This window comes from Sipha flava, unplaced genomic scaffold (assembly GCF_003268045.1).
Source record: "Sipha flava isolate LNK unplaced genomic scaffold, YSA_version1 70_pilon_pilon, whole genome shotgun sequence".
NCBI lineage: Eukaryota > Metazoa > Arthropoda > Insecta > Hemiptera > Aphididae > Sipha > Sipha flava.
In genome coordinates this window covers 763423-785763 of record NW_020273610.1, presented here as the reverse complement: position 1 = coordinate 785763, position 22341 = coordinate 763423, and positions in this window count along the sequence as shown.

The window sequence follows — 22341 nt, the reverse complement described above, 5'->3', positions numbered from 1 at the left end:
TATAAGAACACGTTTTTCATTTTTATCCAACACGTCAAATAACGCCATTGATTTGTGTAAACGGTTATCATTAATTAAAACTATTATAACTATTATTATTATTTTTTTTATTTTTACGCAGTGCGTTGTGAAAAGGCCACGTGTGATATTGAATATTCGTCTTGGCTTAAACAGAAATAGTTTAAAGTTATAAACAATGCGAAACTACGGAAACAGGATTTCTCCCGTTTGAAATTAAATATTCGTAAACCGACAGTTTTAAGACTTGTTTCATGCATTTGCATTTCTCTCTAAGCTTATCCGGCTACACATTTCATTTCGTACACCAGGTATATTCATCGTGAGTACAGAGTAAATATTCGATAAAAGATGTTGGTTTTCTATATTATCGTCACGATCCTGCTGCTGCATCCGGTCGTCCGTGGCCGGCCAATACGTAACTTTTAACTTTTTAACGGTTTATCGGTGCTACGTGTGTCCGTGTGCAATGGTTTCAGCGATCGCCGAACCCGTTCACGTGGCGAAGACCCACGTCAAGGAAAGATGCAAAGTGGAAGATACCAGCGAAAACAATCAGAAACGCGACGGTACGCGTATTAAGATAGCTTCTCCTCCCGAAGGAACCGGTTTGTTCAGGGATCCTTTGGAAGTGTTGGGTAACGCTTATCGACTATGTTCACTCGTATACATCATACGTTAATAGCCATGTTTTTAATCTTATTGCTCGAATAGAAAAATATATAATAATAATAAATGCTCAAAAAGCATATTATTTTCTACCGCATATGTGTTAATAATTATGTATTTTTTCGTCGTTGTTGTCGAACGTCGAGCACAGGTCCTTTGTTTCCCAGAGAAAATTCGATCAACACTTGCGAGGTACACATGACACTGGTGGCCGACACTATGTCCGAAGTGCGGTTCACGAAAAGGGGCGAAAAGGTGTGCGTGAACGTGTGCAAACAGTACAAGACGAACATGATTACCGACGGGCCCGTGGACGTAACGCTGTTACAGGGCTTCTGCGATTATTCGAACAACGAGGAATTGGCCGAACGTATCGACCTGACCACAACGTGTACGTGCGTGTACAGGGTCAGGTGCGACAACAAATCGTCCATGATCACGTACTCGTTCCAGGCGAACTGCAGAGGGTTCTTGAAAGTGTCCGTGTCGGAGCCCAGCAAATCGAAGCCCATCACGTGAATGTTACGATCACGGTGCGGGTGCTGTGACGGGATTATGGATTGTCGAGCAAATTATCTTCCCTAAAGTATCAACTAGACAAATTTTCCATAAAACAAATCTCTAAATTTCGTAAAATTTGGTTTGTGCCCGTGACGTTGCGGGGGAAGCGTAACGAAAGCGACGAATGAAAATAACTCAATTGTATCAAATGTGTATTATGTTATTAGTTATTTTAGGTCCACAACACCGAAGTGTATTTATTATTAATTAAAATTACAATCACGTTAATGCGTATCTGTATGGTGTATAGCTTAATAATTTTATAATTTCAATATTTTTTCTTTTTTTTACAAATTATAAAAAAATTACCAAATAATACAATGGGTACATAATTAGTAAAAATAATTGTACATGGCATTTTTGGCTATTTTTAAAAGCATTCGGTTTTAATTACATTGAAATTTTATTGGTAATTTTTACCTATTTTAAATATAAAAGTTTGTTTATTATAATAATAAACAAACGTTTTCACGTGTGACGTAATAACACCTGCAGTACTTTCCAAATCGTAAAAAATTGTTGCTAAACCTCTCTGACCACGTCCGGCCGTTAAAAATACGGACTCTCGACATAGACCTAGATTTGTTCACACTACGAAACGCGTATTGAGTCACATTTTGTTTTTAATTTACAATTTTACCATTTTATTCGACGGTTTACACGTGTTTGGTAATGCGTGTCGGTACGACACCCCATTATAGTGACACCAAGTGTTTTAACACGCGTAAAATGTTTTATCCATAGGTACAGTTGTGCACCGCGTAATTGTTTTACACATCCGAAACATGCGCGGAGTGCAAAATCATAAAACTTAACAACAACCAGTAGTCCTTATATGTACATTGCGCATTATGCGGACATGTCGGATTCGTTCTTTCGGCACACATGATTTGGAATTTTTGAATTACGAAAACGTCATCCGTCTAGGAGTGCAAAACTTTGTGTTGTATGTAATCAGAGGTGAAACTAGAAATTTTTATGCCCGGGGAAAATTTTAAAATTACGCCCTATCCGTAGATCAATAATCAAGTACTCTTCTCGATAATTTGTTTCTAATAATTAATATACAATCATACTTAATGAGTTTTAACCTAATATCAGTATTTAACAAAAAGTTAAAAATATTAAATTAGTTTTTAATAATTACAAAAATCCCCGGGGATGAATGATCGTCTTTCATACCCTAGTTCCGTCCCTGTATATAGTGTATCTTGCAGTATAATAAAGTCCGTTTAAACGGTTTGTGCGCGACGATTTTCGACATTTTCGACGGATATTCGCGTATATATAATATATGTATATGTATTGAAATGTCACCGAATTATAAGGTCTCCCGCAACAGCCACAATAATTATTAATATTTAAATACTTCCACAGTTCTCCCTGTCCTTTTATGTATCGGCTGCACTAACGCAGATGAAACGCATATCGCCGCCGTCGAATCGTTTGATGACATTACGTTCAGATATTATTTTAGTACGCGCTCGATAATATCCAACTTTTAAAATTTAAATTCACGCAAAACCGCAGTCTCACTCCGAAGTGTGCTTTTGCACACGGGACAAAATATAGTTTCAACATTTTTCCAACAACGATGGCGATCGCGAGCTGAACTTGAATAGCTCTTAAACCGTCATCCATACACTACATAGGTACATACAAACATATCTCTAATTGTTTGTACAGAAAAAAAATTAAATTGTGCCTATCATAGATCATAATTGATATATATATATATATATATTATACATTTTTATATGATTTTAATTCTTTATAATTAAACCAAGAAAAAAATCATTTTGTGTTCCACCGACATAACTCACAGTTAATAATTTTTAAATCAGAAAAAAAAAAAATTTACTTTTTTTGTGAAATATAACTTCCTAAGCCTTTTTCGAAATATCGATCACATCGCACTATCAGTGCAAGATGGCCATATATCAAAAATATTAAATTATTCAGGAGAGCATTTCTAATTTTTGATAATTTATAGTAGTTTGTAATTTTCTTCTGCTAAATATCAATATGACTAATTAGACTAGACATTTTCTTATAATATTGTTATTAACAAGTATACATTAAATGCCACATTTCGTATTACGGCTTTATTGTTTTCAGCTACCTCTCGATCTGTCTTAGTGCAATAAGTTTATTTATATAACTGACGATTTAAAAATATAATTACATAGATCGCATTATTTTAAAAAAGAAAAGAAAAAAAAGACGAATTCAGGGATACCAAAAACGTAAATTTAAAATTTTTTGATATATGGCCCTCTTGCACTGATAGTGCCATAGTGTCATCGTTATCGTTAATTCATTAAAATATATTAATTTTGTATTTTCTTTCCAAGAACATATCATTTTCTCGTGTGCACGGTGGCTGCAATAAATTAATTGAAATCAGGTATAGACTATCTCACTCGCCTGTGTGATTCATTCGTAAAAATATACCGGAAAAGCTTGCGGTGCATCGAATAATCATTTTTTTTTACTCGTTTTATTGTTTGGTTAAGTTCACGAAACTTGATGTCGAAATAGTGTTTACAAATTATTCGCATTAATTATTTTCCATCGTAGGCATCACACGATCGAGTTGTTATTTTTATTCTCTCGCTCGTTTGACGCGAACGATACAACAATATATTATTATGGTGTACAAACGCACAGCAGGGTATTTCAAACGTGATGTGACAGTACTTTTCACGATAAAATATTTGAGTAACGAGTCTTACGCGAAAACAGTGCGTAATACTATGATTTATTGGGAACCACACGAATTCGAGTTTTTCAGTTAACAGTTTTGCTCCGAAGTGATGGAGCATTACGACCCGAAAACTCGAACCGCAGATACCGTGTATAGTGAGGCACGCCTAAAGCTCGACCGGTGTAAAGGTTTTACGTTGAAACTGTCACGCGGGACTCGAAGGACCCCGTGTAGAGCGGCCGACGCGACAGGAACACCGAAACGTCACGAGATGCATTAATATTGTACAGGTCCTCGGGAACGTTTAGGACCGCGATGTTTTTCGTCGAACACGATAGTATTATGTTGAATTCTCGTGCGCGCACATATGTACACGGTTTCGTGATGTTTCCCAAGACCGTCGTCGTTTACGAGCGGTGCATTACACGCGCGTATTAATATTCAAATAACAATTATTCGATACGGTGACATGGCACACGGTGCGTGCTACGCGCGATGGTATTTTTGGTGCGGCCCGAAAGACACACGATTTCCGCGACCCCGTACACAATTGCGCGTACGTAAACAATAATTTATGCGTCACATTAAATCGTTTCCACGCGTACACGTACACGCGATACGTTGTACGCGAAACAATGTCCGAAAAGTATTTCCGTACTGGGCTTGGCTCCTCGGTTTTCCTGTATACATACCATGCGTACGCGTATATTTCAACGGCTACAATACGTTTTTTTTTTTTTTTTTTTTTAATACGAGAACCGTTTGAATATATAATGCGACGAAGTGTGTAACGTAATATAATAATATGTTTGTAATGTTATTGTACCGCAGGCGCACTCCTAGCCTGGCGTTCTCGACGGTAAACGGCCCCGGGAGCGATATCGTATGCGCACGTCGCGGTACACGTTTTTCGGGAATTCAACTCACGAGACATCTGATGACGTGGTACGTGTACACGGTACAGTAGTAAAAGGTGCAGCGGTGGACTTAAGGGTGGCCAAAAGGACCGGGTTCCCCCTCCCCTCGTTCGCAATAGCCTAAAGGCTCAGGTTGATGAACCGGATCGTTTTCATTCGCGCCGTGTACAGTTCATGAGTGACTTCGAACCTAAAGCCGGTGGATTTGGAGGACGGACACTTGAAATTCGTAAAGAAACTCCGTTTATCAAAAACAAACTCGCTTTACTAGTATTATTTTAAATAAAATATTCGAAAATAGAACATAATAAAACAGCAATTTTACAACCATATGAATTGAAATGATTGTACGTAAAACCAATATACGAAATTTATTTGTTTGCTAAACGATTTTATAAGTGCCTATAATTATTAATCACCATAAAGTACAACTTTTTCATATTATTCTCGTATAAAAATTTTGAATTTTAAACTTTTATTTTAAAATGTACCGAATACTTTCTTCATTTATACCAATAATAATACCCGCATTGTATAATACTATTATAGTTGTTATACGTATTTAATATTATTTAAAGAATCTTAAATCAGCTACCTACCGCCGAATAGGTGCGTGTACGTACCCACAGCTGCGTTACGAGTCGAAAACACAGGCGTTATAATATGGGAAACGGGAGCGAAAATGCTGTCCACACATCCTTGGTTAGAATCCTGGTTCAGATCAGTGTGCCAAGAGATAAAATGAACGTTTTTCAACAGATTATAACGTATAGCTGCAGCAAGAAATGCGAATATGAAATCAGAAGTTTCGAAATCATTGCAAACATGAACCGGAATGCTTTAGAAAAGTATACACATGCACGGAAGACCTTTTCTTCGAACGCGTTTAGGACAGTATTCGACGTTTCGACCCTTGTACAAATATAATCGTAATTCCTCCGGACGTAAACCTCGAACGGAACGTACCGATGAGGCACATACGATTTCGATATTCGATCCCTCAGCACTCAACACAACGTATAAATATGCACAGTAATCAACGGTATTCCGATTGTACAACTGCAACCAAAATGGTTTCGGAAAAACCATGCTCGCGCATGGTATGAGCAACCATTAGGGAAAAATTGAGGTCATATTTTTTTTTTAAAGAAAAATTGCTCAAAATTTAAAATCCATGAAACCGTTAAAGAGAGAAATCAGTCGTCACGCGTGGGTTATCGAAAAACGCGAAAATTCAGATCCGACGTTTCGGTTTTATCATACGTCTACAATTATTAGTTTTACCCCGAACTACGGATTAGAACCGTGCCTGCTGTTTTCACGACCAATGTCGTCAATGATATCGTCGTAAAACGTTCACAAGTTATGTCTTTGATTCGTGCAAGAATGAAAACGTCTCGTTGAAACGGTACCACTTATCGAGAAACGAAAAAGAAGCGCTCCGAATGTGAAACCGTATCTCCGTGTACGGATTTGTTTTTCTCTTTTCAATCCAAACCGATATCGTTCGAAAAATAACGAACGAATAACCTTTTGAACTCGATTCGAATTGTGCGTGCGTGCGTGCGTGTGCGTGTGCGCGCGTGTGTGCGTGCGTACGTACACGACAGCGCCAACCGCTCCGGCGCGAACGACGACGGGGCACACCTTGTACGAGTTTGCCCGCACCCGGGGTGACGTCACGCGCGCGCGTATATTGCTGTTGGACGCGGTCGTCGCGGGTCGGCACATCCGGTGCGCGCAGGTGTTCGCCCGCGGGCCAGTGCGCGCCACGTCCGGTCCGGTCCGGCGCTCCGGGCACCGGTCATCGGGCGCGCAAAGGCCGCACGCGGCCGACCGTTCTCGAACCGGACCGGTACGCGGCCCGGGTCAAGGGATCGCGGACGGGGTCCGATAAGGTGCGGGGCGGAGGACGGCAGACGGATTGAGAATTGATGTGAACGACGACCGGAGAACATTACGAAATCGCTATCCGGTCTCACGCAGTCTCGTTGCTGTGTTTACCGCCACCGTTGCGCAAATGGTCCGCTTTCGGTTTTCGGCGTTTTTTTCTTTTAAACTTTCTTGTTTTTCTGGGGAGGTCATGAACGGTCGGACGAGCGCCCCCCCCCCTCCGCCGTACCGCAGGACCGAAGCCCGTTGCATCAGGCGCTAAATATTTCACGCCGACCGTTCGAAGACACTCCGTAGCCGAGTCAACGTACGAGATTACGAAACGATACGGTTCGTCATACTGAAATGAAAATTGATAAAATCGTTTTCATTGCTGCACTTGTATAACGATCGTATTGTGATTACCGTGTACAATGCGACGGGGGAAAACAAAACATTCAACGTTCCACCGAATACTCGCGAGTGTTTTTTTCTGCGGAAGGGACGACCAGACACAGTTACTTTATTTCTCGCAGTTACGTAGAACTATTGACTACGACCGAAGTTACCGAAAATAATGCATCACTATATCAGTAACCGAAGATAATAATAAGTAACCGTTACCCATTCGGTTACTGAGACTTAGTGACTGGTTTTTGGTTTTGATACCATTCGATTTCTCGAGTTCTAATAAATACGTCGAACGAGGACAATTCGCATTTTTCCGGTTTCACGGAAAACCTTTTTAAAGGACACTGGACCAGTGCGATGAAACAAATCACGTATTGATGACGTAGGTCTTCAAGGGAAGTAAAACAAGGACAAAACATTTTATCATACTTCTAAGAATTTTAAATATTCTATTGTTATTGAAAAATACTCGTGAAAAAAATATATTCAAGACGAAGTTTTATAACCTGTACCCCTTTCCTGATTTAACGTGCCACTGATCTCGTTGAACCATGATTTTTCGAGTACAGTATGCTGTACCATTATTATATTATTATATTTTCGTATACGAAAATGTTTAAAACATATCGGGCCAACGATATTTTGGGTTTCGCACATCACACGTCGACTTTCTTCAAGCAACAGTTTCCGTTGAATAAAAGTATTTCAAGAATGTTTTTCCACCGCGTACTATTCGAATTTAACTCTACGGCGGAATACTAAAAAATACCGGCATCGAAAGACCCATTGATATGGTACACATCGGGTGAACATCGAACGTCGCTCGTATAGGTAGTGGCTAGGACAAATTTAACTTTCATTCGGACCGGCCGTAAAATCCGTTTAATGCCTGTCGTTCACGGTGTGTCTGTTGTTTGCGGAGTGACGGTTTTTTATTATTATTATTTTATTTTTTTCAAACGTAATATACAACGCCGTAACTGGAAAACATTATTAAACGCGCGGAGCAAGAAGACGCGATCGAGTGGTACCTGTACACAATAATATAATTTTATTATTACAATAATAAACAGGGGATTATATTATTTATTGATACTATGTTGGTGTGTGCGTGTACAATTCGATATGAAAACGACATCGTATAGTAACGACCGCCAACGACGAACAGTACATAAAAATACCAATAGTACATGTGTAAGTAGTCAATAATAAATTTTCGTGACACACTTATAATATGACTTATAGGCTTCCAAAACTCGTCCTACTCCTGCGCATGCCTTCTACATACGACGCAGGAGTACGAAAATGATTCGCGTTGGAAACGTTATCTAATTTTAATCCGCGAACAACGCGGTTTCTATTATTCCCTCCCCACCACAACCCACGTTCTATTCTCGATCGTGCACATTTTCACAGACCAGCGAATTTTAATAATACCGTCTAGTTACTATAGGTTTATTTATTTAGTTATCATGTGTTATTAATCAAACTATCGCGATAACAAAAACTAACTCCGTAATCTTTACGGTCCATCGCTAGCACGAGAAAAGTTCAAAAAATGCGTGTAAGGCTGCGGAAATACAACATTCGTTGGATTTTCATACCGGAAACGTTTATTTGTTTTTTTTCCTCCTAAAAGGCCGTTTAGCACGGGATCGTAACGATTATAATTTATAGGAATCTAAAGTACGTAATTTCCGACCTGTACACCCGAAGTCAAATTGTGACGGGAGATCGAGTACCGAACGTTCACCTCAGACAGCCCCGTAGGTTTTCGTTGGTTCATCGGACAAATTTCGAAAGATGACGCGATGTAAGAGAAAAAAATTTCAATTTTTTTTACGGTATCACGTGCCCGAAAACATGACGTTGAACGTTTTACGATTGCGCTGTATGCGGCGGTATTTTGTGCGTTATTCGCCGCCGCAGGGGCGTATTTAAATTTACTTCTAAGGGGGAGGGGGGGCGACTCAATTTTTTCTTTAATTCAGGCTCAAAGTGTATAAGTCAAATTTATGGTAATATTTAAATCAGGTGAATGCTTAATATTTGTGTTGTTTTTTTTTAATCTAATGCCGCATCCACTTAGAATCGACTCTTGTGTAGTTCTTTTTTAACACATGTTTGTGTTTTGAAAGTTACCCATTGTTTTATTTGATTTTTCACCAGGTACTAGGTATAGACCCGACAAAAAGCCCGTTTCAGTATTCACAGCCACGTGTAATTTGATTTCGTTATAAAATGATCTACATAAAAAAAATTTGAAATTTGTATCTCACATAAAATCAATTCCTTAAACACGGATTCAGAGGGGGAGGGTGATCGCCCCTTCGCCACCCCCTAAAATACGACCACGATTGGCCGATGTACCAAGTGCGGTCAAGTCGATGAATATCTAATTGCCGTTTCAACGCGAACGTTTAGACACGAATACTTGGCTTTCATGAATTGGTTGGACATTTTTGCTGTGCATTTAATACGACTGCATGCGTGTACTGCTGCGCGCGCAATAGGTATTACGAGACCTGACAGTTCTGCGTTGGCCTCCGGCCAATGTGTGTACCTGCACCGGAAGTAGTTGATTACCGTCCGTTGTTAATGTTCGACGGTAAACGATTGCGAATAATATTAAACCGTTTGGAATATATTTAAACGCGAAGACGTTCGGCCGGTGTTTCCGCGCGATGACGCTGCACCCGCGAACTCCACGTAATCGCGATACTGTGTCGTCTTTTTTTCTCTGGATCAGTAACTGCGATCGGAGAACGACGCGTGGCCGGGATCCGTACGGTTCATAATAAATTATTATTACCGTGAAACTGTTCAAGTCGTAGTTCACGTGAATACGTTTTTGACGGATTGACCTGAAAAAATGTAAATATTACGAAAAAAAATCATTTAAACAAAAAAATTATTAACACACGCATTTAAATGCCCTAACCATAGGCGTAACTAGGGTAAAAATCTGGGGGGAGGGCTACGGCCTTACTACCAAAACTTAAAATAACCTGTAGATTGCCCCAACTCTAATATACCTACCATTTTAATATGTTTTAGATTCTAAGCCAAGTTGGATTTACTGCAATGTGTCTTTTTGTATGCTACACTATTGTGAGTTAAGTATGCTGTATGTGGTATGCCATGTATAACATGGAATATTTATAGGGGAGCTAAATCTTGGTTCGGGGGCTAACCCTTCCCCTCCTTCCTAGTTGTGCCTATGGCCCTATCTCATAAAATATGCTAAATAAGATTTGATATTTGAACTACAAATAGGTCAAAACAAATTTTGGTTCAGCAAAAAAAAAACATGCAAATGCATTAAATTCACAGCACTGATAATAGCATTTTGCACGCCGCATGATGTACTACGTTGCGTACTTGATCGCAAACACGAACAAAATTGTGTACGTGCTTTATGAAAAAAATTTCACTTTTATCGTATCATTTTGATTGTCGATAGGTATCGTACAGGTATTCGTATCCGGAGAGGGGAAAAAGAATTTTTAGGAGCTTTCGAATCGAAACCGTGCACCTGTGCTATTTTTATCATTATTATTATTCTAATGCGATGCGTATAATCGTTCCTCTTCTCGCGTATTTATACGCTACCGTGAGCATAGTGCAAGTTTATTTGGCCGTACTGCACGATTCGGAGATGAATATCGAATTTCGACTCCGCACAACGTAATTATTATGTACCTGTACATTGCGTGCGATGCGCAATATTTCCACGTTAAAATTTAAGTGTTCATCGGATAAAACTGTTTAAACACCCTAAAGTCACGAATTTATGGTCATACCACACCGATGATAAATGTTTATCCAGAAATAATATTTTATCTCCATAGACAAAATGTAAATCGATTAATCACGAAAATCACGCGCGCCGTTAGGACTATTTACGTAAATGTCTATTTCAGTCTGGATTTAAATATTTTTGTTCCATATTTATCTGTTTCAATAAATGTATTTATGCTGCGCTATATTTATAAAAGCATGTAATCACATATTTTGAAATTCACGCGACAGCAATTTTCGCAAACCAATACAAAAAAATAAACTTCCGAAATTCTACAAAAGAAAAAAAACTGAAGGAGAGCTCGGCTTCAAAATTGGCAACAAAACGCGAAAACACAAACTAAAACCATGCGATTACTCAAAAAATTAGTTTTAGATACTCACCACCGAAACGAATAAATTAAGTGTTTCGTATTAAAATTCACTATAAATGTAGTAATTGTAAGCCCGTAATGTTTAATAAAATAAAAATGTATTTTCGTGCCGAAGCAATTGTAACTAATAGGCTTAAAAAATCCAACTTGTTTTTTATGAGTTTTTTTTTTGTTTTTCGTTGTATTTCGCGTATTTATACGTCGTAACCACCATCGCGTGAACCTCCGATCACTCTGTGTGTACAATAATAATAGTAAGAAGAAGGAAAAAACCGTAGTGAACAAGAGCGGATAGTGCAATGGGCTTAATCGGTATCGTTACCGAATGAAAAATGATGGAGTGTATTATGTAAACGTATCGTGATGGTTATGGTTCACGGAGAGCGGCCACAATAGAAATACGTGTTGTAATGTCACTTGCGCACACGGACCCGTGTACGAGACAGTGTACACAGAAGGAACCGTAACGAACTATCGTCCTGCGTATCCGCGCGAGGATCGAATCTAATAATTGTCTTTTGCAATCGAAGCATTTTCGTCGTCGACGAGAAATAACAAGGCCGTGCACGCGTAAACACTATACGTGCGTTAGAAATTTATTGTTATATTTTCGAACGCGACGGGCGCTTCAACGGGTCTCCGCGCAGTTACAAGTCGTCGGGAGAGCAAACAAGAGAATTAAAATTGGAAAAAAATACGTTGAACACGTTATCGCGTTACTGTTATTTTAACGAAACCCGACCGCGAGAGAACACACGAACCGCGTACACGCAGATGTCCTGACCGTAAATAATGATTTTCGCTAAAATTTTAAGACGGCGAACTAATTATTGTACACGATCGGCGACCGAGTTTCTTCGCTCGATACGAACAAATCGAACCGTTGTCGGTAAATATCCCGTCGAGTACGTACCTAATTGCCATTTGCCGTACGCTCACGTAACATTATAACACTGATTATGTGATTTTCGACGACTCCAAAATTTAGAATAAGAATAAAAATGTATTTATTTAATATACATGTGTACACTTAATTAATAAATGTAAATAATTTGTAATTAATATTGTTTTCCCTTGAAACGTCATTGTGCACAAAGTATCCCTCGCGGGTTTGCTATTCTTTTATTTTAACGATGATGCAATGTGAATTCAAAAACCTCACAGTTTTCGTATTCAGGTAGAATTAATTTTTAAACCGATCTTGACCTATGACTTAACAATGTTTTTTTTCCCCGAATTTTTAACTCTTCAATTCGCTATATATTATCGAAAATCATTCGGTTAAAGTTTTAAAAAAAAAAATTGGGGTTTTTTTTCACTTTCCAGTGTTTTAACTGAACATTGTCAATTGTGCATCGAAATGCTCATTAAAAGTACCGAATGATCGATTCTTGGACTACAAATCACACGCAAGTTTTAAATGTACCTTCTATCGTTCTAAAAATGAATTTTAATGACTGAAAATGTATTAATTTTTTTCTACGAATACAGTAATTATTACATTAGGTACCAGAAAAAATGATTTATGCGTCATCAACTGTATGCGTATACACATATTCAACACGTACTCATACAGTATTCGTGTTGCATCTGTTTTAATGAATTATAATAATATGTTTTCAATAACGAAATCTCAAAGTGCTGTTTTAATAATTATTTTCAAATACAAATCACATAAAAATATAAAATACTTGTACCTATACATATATATACACACACACACCGTACTCGTATAATATATTATTATGCGCACATGTTCACACGCACGCATATATAATTATAAACCACCATATGTTGGTAATATCTTATAATTTTTAACATTTTATAATTAAGTTTTTGATATCGTGCACGAACGTTGTAAAAAAACTTTAAAATCGTGTACGCAACGTATGCATAATGTTTCGTTATTGATTTATTAAAACGTAATATGCGTCTGTAATACGGTCTATCATAATTTTCATAAAATCTGCTGCGCCAAAGAAAAACATGAATACGTGAGATGAGAACACACCGGTGTTTTGTTGCTCCATCAAGAGTTGAAAAAAAAAAATAAATAATTAATACATCAATGAAGTATACGAGATGTTACTCGACGTTAAATGCGTTGCAATGCGAATTATTATTGGTGAGATCGAACGGTTTTACCGACTGCAGGTTCCGCGAGTGACCCGTAACGTTATGTGCTCGAAACAATGACGCAATCATACTTCGACTCTTACAATAGGGCGACTTAAATGCACGTGGGACGAAGCACATGCCGTATGTAAGATAAAACGTTGGCGCACATCAACCGAACACCGTGTATCAGATGTGGTTTGGACCACGACTTCTGCGGTCAGTCGGTCGTTCGAATCGTTGCCGATTGTAAATCAAAATAGGTGCTTTGCAACGAAATCGTTTATTTTCTCCCTCGGAAATTTCCCCGTTTTCGTTGGCCGTCTTCTTTTTCGAATCGTATTCGGTTTTGACGGCTCACCAGGGCGTCGGATAATATAATTGTTGGTATCCGGCTACGCCGTCCGAGTATAGTTGGACACCCCGACCTTGTCGGATTCGAACCGAACTGGTATCGGTCGGCAAAAAATGCTGCGAATTTGTAAATCGATGTGGCGAATCGTTGAAAATCAGTTGCGAAATAATTGCACCGGCAATAAGTTCAATTCCAATCGGACAATGCCGGGAGAGGGGGGGGGGGGTGCCTACTTCACGGACGTCATCTTGCCGGTGTCTCGGGGTGTGCGCCGTATTTGACTAAAGCTAAATGCTCTGTTGGAAATGTGTTTTTTTTATGCTTAACATTTATATAACAGCATAGAATATGATTTACGAAAGATTTCCCCGGTCGAAACCATTCGGTATTCGATTTGCACACACACATCCCTCGTGTTTCATTTTTGTTTTATTTTTTTATTTATTTCCATGGTCCATTGTAATTATTTTGTGTTCGTCGTAAAATAGGTATTCAAAAAACGAATACCGTCACATTGACAGGTTTATTTAGCGGTTTTCTAATACGCGGTACTTTATTATTATTAAGTGAATTTCACCCGAGGACCGCGGACGGCGTTCCCGTAGAAGACCTATCAGAATTCCGCAAAGCAAAAATGTATTTACGGTCAAAATAAACCTGTAGAAGAACGGTCGCAAACATTTAACAGATACTCATAACGCTCGGGCTACTGTTCGTGATTTATTTGAACACCGCATACTAACCGTACGACTTGTACGGGTTGAAAACGATGAAAAGTCGAAAAGCATAGGAATGAAATTAGTTTGGAGAATGATTTTAACCGAGAAAAACCATAAAACCGTTGCGGCGGTCGGTACGCGTGCACGGAAACAAGCGGGTGAAAACGGTCGCCCGACAAGCGGTCCGTGCACGTTGAAAATGATCGGAAACGACCAAACAGCGATAGTCGGACACGAAAAAAGAAAAAAAAACCTCATCCACATCCGGGGGCCCTGATCGTAGCAGTGCACAACGGCCGAACGGACGGGTTGAGCGCGTACACGTAATACGTAATGGTATCGGACGCTGAAGAGGCTGCGTTACGGCGGTCTTAAATCGATCCGGTAACACGAAAACATTGTAATAAAATAATATTATTCTAATGAACACGACCAGTTTTCGTGGAGCGACCATATGGCCCGGGTTGACGCACGCACAGCACAGGTATGATACGCGTGTGCATAATAAATACATCAATGGCGCCAGAGCGAACCGTCGGAGTCGGTCGCGCGCGAGGTCGGTTCATTCATAAACAAAGAGAAAAAAAAAAACCATCGTAAAACGACGATGACCGTGGTACGACGACGAAAACCTGCGCCGGCCCCCCCCCCCCCCCCCCCCCCCCCCCCCCGGTCCGAAAAATAAGAAATAAAAATATCGAACGCCGCTCAGATACCTATCTCGCGCACGTACATTATACGACTTTCACTCCTACGTGAAGACGCGCGTACAATGTTAACGCACGCGAATGTGCGTATTTATTTTTTTTTTTTTCACGTTCGCGATAGGAAAGGAGTCGGGTGCGAGGGCCGGGGGGGACCGGAAGGAAGGAAACCGCGGCCGTCGAACAAAATCGCGTCCTGGGAGTGGTGCGCGTACGGTCCTGAGGCGACGCGTCCTCGAAAACCTCTCGGCCCACACGTCCTGCGGACTACGTACTGCGTACTGCGGAGCGTTGCACGCGCTGCGTTCGCGTACAATAATAATGCGTCGCGTGTGTGTAGTGTATACGCACACTCGACGTACTCCTACGGGTTAACCCATTTTAACGAATATTCGTTTGAGACGGCGACATTTTACGCAACGTTATTGTCAGTATTTTTTTTTTTTTTTTTTACTATTGCACGCGAACGGGCGAACAGCTGGCAGGATATGATGTAACGCGTGGCGTACGAAAGGTGACTTATCTCGTCGTACTCTACTCTCGTGCAGTTCTACGCGTCGTATCGCGTTGTACGACGATCGTTATCGTTATTACCAGGGCTTGTTCTAAGGATTTTTACCTACTGCCCAAACGCTCTGAAAAGTTTGTTTTACGACAATTATTTGCATTACAATACTTACCCCCTTAAATTGTACATCGACGTTTTAGAACTTTGACCATCGCGTGGTAAAACATTAAAAAAAAAAAAAATACGGATCTTTTCCGTCATACGTATATCACTGTTTGAATTTAAATTTCATAGATTAGAGTCGATCGTCCAAGTACCAAAGATTGTAAACTTATATTATTATTGTTACTTATTAGGCACCTACTCTACTAGGTTGGGCTTATAAATTACGCAGATACTCAAAAAACTCGGTAGAAAGTCAATCGTTCTATAAGGAAAATTATATTTTTTCGTAGTGCCCGTGTTCGTAAAGTCAACTGCCCCTTTCGATTGTCCTTATTACCCGATTCGGGTCGTACCGCCCGTTAGAATAACAAGACCTGATCGTTACGTATCGTCGTCGTGTGCACGTCGGCGCCGACCGATAAACCGCAGGACCGGTCAGGAGCACGGGCGCAGATGGGCGAGATCGTTGGCCCCAAGAGTCGCGTGGGTGCCAATCCTGTACGCGTACGCAACGCTATAATAATGAAAGGAAAAAAATTAAATAAATAGGTGACGTCGGACGACGAACCCCGCGCCGTTTGCCGAACGCACTTCGATATCGTTATGAATGGGCTAAAAGCGAAACGTCGATCGGTGTTTTTTTTCCCCGCTCTCCAAAACCGGTGGCCATCGAAAAGACAAGTCCCGTTGCTGGCCACCGTGGCTTGTTTACCGTATAATCTTACGTTTGCCGATGGTTTCCGAATAAATACACGCATTAAAATATTGTCATAGCGTTGCGGAGGCGGACACGAGATAACGAAAACGGTCGGTCGTGTTATGTCATCGACGCAAGAACGTAAATATTGCATTACGAGTCGATCCATGCGGTTGACAAATATATATATTAAATACATAGGTACCTGTATACGCGTATGCAATGAATTCGACTGTTCGATTACGAGTCAACGCGTAAAAAACGTGTGTCCGTCGGGGGCACACTGGGCACCCGGAGCTTAGGCGTCTGTATAGTAAACCAAAAAACAGGTGAGTAAAACATCGAAAACTTATTTTGTACGGTGACTTTTGTGTAGCTGGAAGATACGAGTTATTAATTTTAAAGAAAAATGTTTTCGGACAACGGAATGAAAAATAAAATATACCAAATGCAACTATACAACAATCAAGCGTTCATTATTTATTTGACATTAACATTTTAGCATCGCTATTTATCTAAATATTTTTTTTCTACAACAAAGAATTTTTTTTTTTTTTATAGGCAGTCGTATTAATGCGTTACAATTTAAAGTTGCGATTTCTATTATTCGGGGCCCCGGGCACGTGCCCCGAGTGCTCGTAGGGTAAATATGGAACTGGTATCATGCGCAAACGAACCGGCCGGGAAACCCGTGGACATGGTAGAGCGGAGATCCGCGGCGCGTCGACGAGAAAGCGTAGGATGCAAAACGTCCGTAAAACGTCCACGGGTACGCGCCATGTGCGCTCGTTTACACTTTTAACACGGCGTCGTCCAAGAGAAAATAACGTACACCCCGCCACTCCGGTAAGATTATGCATAATACATCGAGTCATTACCGTCAATTCACACTGCGGTACTTAACTCTTTGTTCGGCCGGTTATTTTCTTTCGTCTCCCCGCGGAAAAAGCGCGTGGACTTGCCCCGTGAACCGTCGGCCGTTCGCCACAGTCCACGGAGACGCAGGGATACGTTGTTGTAAATTATTAATAAATTATCGTTATCATTATTATAACTGGATTATTATTACGGTGAACGAATCGAACGATGTTTCGCCGTGTCCGCCGTGCGCGCGAACTCGTGTCCCGTCGACCAGTTGTCACGGAGGGAACACGCGCGTTGACTTTCGGTCACCGTAAAATACGTCCTGTACACGCGCACACGACACGCCTCCTTGTCATTATCCAGATGAACATGATCGTCCGTTGCTGGCACTCCTCGTAACAGGGCTGGCCAAGATACCTCAAAAAAGTATCTAAATATAAGATACAAGATACTTAATATATTTATTTATTTTTATTAATTTCTTAATTTACCTTGGATACAACTTTATCATAAAATAATATATATTATATTATAGTTTATAAATGTATAATAATGACATTAGATATGCTTAAAATAATAATACTAATAAAAGACAAACGAAATAATAGATAAAAAGATTTACAGTCAATAAAAAAAATTGCATACACAATAAGAAAACGTTATAAAAAATATATATACCTATATATATATATATATTTATAAATTAGCAATGTTTACTTATTATTTATTAAATGTTTAAATGTAGGTGATTTATATAATCATTTAATTATATTATTTATATCCCATGTTTTGAAATAAATTCTTGGTTACCTTTTAAAGATACTAATTTTTTGAAAGTATCATCTGACATACTAGATCTACATGGAGAATGGAAATACGAGACTTGTAAGAACCGTCCGGTATTTCGATCGAATATTAAGCTTCGGAATTACTGAACTTTACCAGCAGTACGAACCGTAGCGTACGCGATGCATGATGTCGATTACGATATCATCGCGGCGACGTACGACGGGATTGTAGTGCCTTGAAAAACCAAACGATTACGAACTGCGAAAATGCGAATCCGTCAAAGTCACCGCCAGAGCCGTAATTAGGGTGAAGCGGTCAAGACATTTGCTTTGGGCGCATGAAGCTGGGGGGCGCACAAATATTGAACAATTAACTTATTTTAAGAAATGTTACTTCTTGTTTCGCTGAAAACCTAAATACAATTGTTCAGATTTTTCAGAATCGTATTATACGTATTAAAAACTGTGAGTGTGACAAACGTACAATCTAGGGGGTGCATTGCTTCAGTTTTGCCTCAGGATAAAAAATGACTCTGTACGGCTCTGGTCACCGCGTTGGCGCACAGAAAAGAGATGGCGCGTGTACAGAAAATCTTTTTCGTTTTCGGGCCCCTAACACGAGTGTTCGCTGAAACGAACTTGTCGTCATTAATTCATTTCAGCGCTCTGTGTGGCTATCCGTGTGGCTATAAAACGATAATGACATACCGATGAGTTGATGACTACGGTTTTCAATGCACTCTCGGGTGCTACGTATGGTATCAAATGTTATGTTAATGTACAACTGCATGAACAGACGACATCTTTATTAGATATAAGATCAACTACGATACGATACGATGTGAGAACCGTATTGAGTTACGAGTGCGATTCAAATGTGCATTTTATCTATAGTTTTCAAATAAACACTAATATTCGCATTTCAACCGTAGTATATTAATCGTTTGAGTAACGAGTTGAAAAAAAAATATGGAAGAGACGTCCTCTAATTTCCAAGGTTTTTTTATTCAATTTTTATTTAGTACAACTCTAACCACTCCGCTTCTCTCCTACCTAGTTTCAATGTTTGGTTGCGAACTCGTGTTAAACTATATCACGAGTATTTATTCCGCTCCTAAAATCATCGGATGTGTAATAAATTATTATGTAGTGTATATTAAGAATAGATTCCGGGACTTGATTATTTTTCTGTGGAATCGTAATATTTTTTTATGTCATTATAACATGAACGAATTTTTATATATCAGCTACGATGTAATTGATACGTACATTTATTGTTGTTCTTAATTCGTCCTCGAAAATGTCGTGTTTCGCACATTTTTTAATCGAATAGGAGATTTGTAGTTTCCCAACTTTTGATTAAGAATCAGTACGTACATCACTTATTTTAAACTATGATTGCCTTGAATTATTCCGATTACTATAATATTTTAGTCTTTCTACTTAAATTATGCGTATTTAAAATTAAAGTTTTCACTATTCGTTACTTTTGGGGAGTATCAGAAGGGGTTATGGAGGAGTTATTATTTTCCATAGGACTGAGAAATCGAACGAGTTTTTAATTATTTTTTATTTACGTTTATGAAATTAGGAACTGGTCGTTGACATGAAAAACGAAGGACCGAACAGATAAAATGAAGCGTTACGCCGTACAACGTTAAACGTATGGAACCGCGGTACAGAGACGTTTTACACCATTCGTCAACGCTCAGCTGTTGTTGAGCATAGGAACGCGTCGGCGTGGCGTTTCATTAGATAATTATTTTCAACAATGTTGAATGCGTTTTATATGCGATAGTTCTGAAGCCTCGGGCCATGTTAACGATTAGTCTTCGGTTTTCCGCCGTGATGGAAACATTATTGTTATTATTCTTTCCGTTATCGGCGCGGTGAATCGTACGGGCGGGTATATTGTTATTAATATTATCATACGGATATACGATCCGAACGGTAATTAATTCAACGGCCATTATATTAACATCGCGGTGTACATACTCGCGGGGATCGGGTTACAGCGGTGCCGGTGTCCGGAGGCCAAACGATTATCGGTTCGCAGGACCCGAATTAGGAGACGACGATCGGAGGATCCTATACATCGGTGCGGAAGTACGCGCGCCGTCATTAAATGCATTGCACGGGTACAACATGTGTACACCGTGCGTGTTGTGCAAAAAAATAATAAAAAAAACCGTCGTCTAACGGCACACATTTTTGTTCGTATACGCGAGCATTAAACACACGAGTCGGTGCTATTTTCTTAACTGTACTCGCGTGCACAAGCGTTATAGAAAGGCATCAGGTCTTATTCTAACGGGCGGTACGACCCGAGTCGGGTGATAGGAAAAATCAAAAGGGCAGTTGACTATATGAATACGGGCACCTTACAAAAATATAATTTTCCTTATGGAATGATTGAATCTCTACCGAGCATTTGAAATTCGTGTGATTTATAAAACCAACCTAGCACCTAACAAGTAATAATTATATAAGCTTACAATCTTTGCTACACCGATGATTGATTAATCTATGAAATTTAAATTTAAATAATGGTGTACGTATAACGGAAAAGATCCGTATTTTTTTTTTTTATATTTTACCGAAATTCTAAAATATCGATTTACAATTTATTTGGGAAGGGGGTAAGTATTGTAACGCAAATAAATTTCATAAAACAAACTTTTCAGTGTGTTTGGGCAGTAGGTAAAAATCCTTAGAATAAACGTTGAAAGTCATAACGATTATCATACTGCAATAATGGGTACTTAACGTACGTATCGCTGAGAACGCAGTGGTGATTAGAAAAAAATCGATTCAAAAATGTGTCCAAATCGTGTAGATTATAACCGCGGTGTTCACAATTGACGACAGAGAAATTCGTAATTATAAGCATACTTAGGCACTCACTCGGAATATTTAAACATCGCGTGAGAAAACGCATAGAAACACGACCGAACAATGCCTGTAACGGTCCCGAGTTACATTTTTTTTATCTTCTTCTTTTCCTTCTTCTTAACTAACCCTAACCACTGCTGCCTTTAATCGATATCGCCATCCGTCTATAATGTACGTCGATTCAAAGGTCACGTTCCAGTCTATTTCATTCAAGTCTCCGGCTTGAATGCGTTCATCCACTCGGTTCTGAATCTTACTACGGGTCTGGTTTTGTTTATTTTTTTCCACCGGCGCTGTTATAATTAGTTGCCCATCGGCTCTCCGAACATGTCCGGTTCACTCTAATCGTTAATTACGCAACAGGCATCTGGTCTGTTTAGCGATTTCTGTAACTCATTACTTCTTCGTCTCTCGGCCATATTTGTCTCTCGGTTAACTTGTTTCTCTTGCTTGTACGGTTAAAAACTTTTAAAATGTTTAGCTTTTTTTTAAGCTGCCCAGCGTTGGTCTAATCGACATTCTTAATATAAAACCCGGGAAAATATGTATTTTTTGCCACGTTACACTGCAAGGTTTTAAAATAAATAATAAAAAACAATAATAAATAAATAATTTGCTCGATTGACTTATTGAATTGAAATCAAGCCTAAACCTAATCCGCGATGTTCTTTTTAATTTAAAAAACAATCGAAATGATAGGATGAGTAGTTTCAGAGAACATGCTTGACAAAGATTCTATTTTCGCAGCTTTATATACTTAGATACAGGTACTATACCATGTGTATGTCATCGAAACCGACGAATATAACAGGTGTGATATGGTATAAAATTCATTAAAATAAAAGTAAATGATTTGTGTGGGTTTTCCTATGTGCAATCGCATCATATATACTAAACAAAAAGTATATTATACCAAGGTTGAGCATTAACGATGTAAAATTAAAGTTAAAAAAAAAAGTAACTTTTAACCAAATTATTTACAGAATTAAATTTTTTTCTCGTGTTATGCAATTTCTATTCCGTTAATTAGTGTTTTCTCTGATTAAAATTCAAGAGATTAAAACGTAAAATATTGTTTTTGTACAAATTTTACGTAATTAATTATAATTTATATCTATTGAAATCCAAAGATAATGCATATCATTAGATTTCAAAATAACTTACATAATATTATATTCAGATAGAAACAAGAATAATTTTTTTT